Below are 548 nucleotides of genomic sequence, written 5' to 3'. Positions count from 1 at the left end.
CAGTGACTGAGGGTAATGGGATGCAGTGACTGAGTGAAATGGGATGCAGTGCCTGAGTGAAATGGGATGCAGTGGCTGAGTGAAATGGGATGCAGTGACTGAGTGAAATGGGATGCAGTGACTGAGTGAAATGGGCTGCAGTGCCTGAGTGAAATGGGATGCAGTGACTGATGGAAATGGAATTCAGTGACTGAGGGAAAGCAGATGCAGTGCCTGTGGAAACGGGATTCAGTGGCTGAGTGAAATGGGATGCAGTGACTGAGTGAAATGGGATGCAGTGACTGAGTGAAATGGGATGCAGTGACTGCGTGAAATGGAAAGCATTGGCTGATGGAATTGGGATGTAGTGGCTGAGTGAAATGGGATGCAGTGGCTGAGTGAAATGGGATGCAGTGGCTGAGTGAAATGGGATGCAGTGACTGAGTGAAATGCGATGCTATGACTGAGTGAAATGGGGTGCAGTGACTGAGTGAAATGGGATGCTGTGCCTCAGTGGAATGGGATGCAGTGACTGAGGGATTGGTGATTCAGTGACTGTGGGAAATGGC

Source organism: Stegostoma tigrinum, unplaced genomic scaffold (assembly GCF_030684315.1).
Source record: "Stegostoma tigrinum isolate sSteTig4 unplaced genomic scaffold, sSteTig4.hap1 scaffold_185, whole genome shotgun sequence".
In the NCBI taxonomy this organism is placed as follows: domain Eukaryota; kingdom Metazoa; phylum Chordata; class Chondrichthyes; order Orectolobiformes; family Stegostomatidae; genus Stegostoma; species Stegostoma tigrinum.
The sequence above is the reverse complement of the archived record's forward strand: the minus strand, read 5'-3'. Positions refer to the sequence as shown.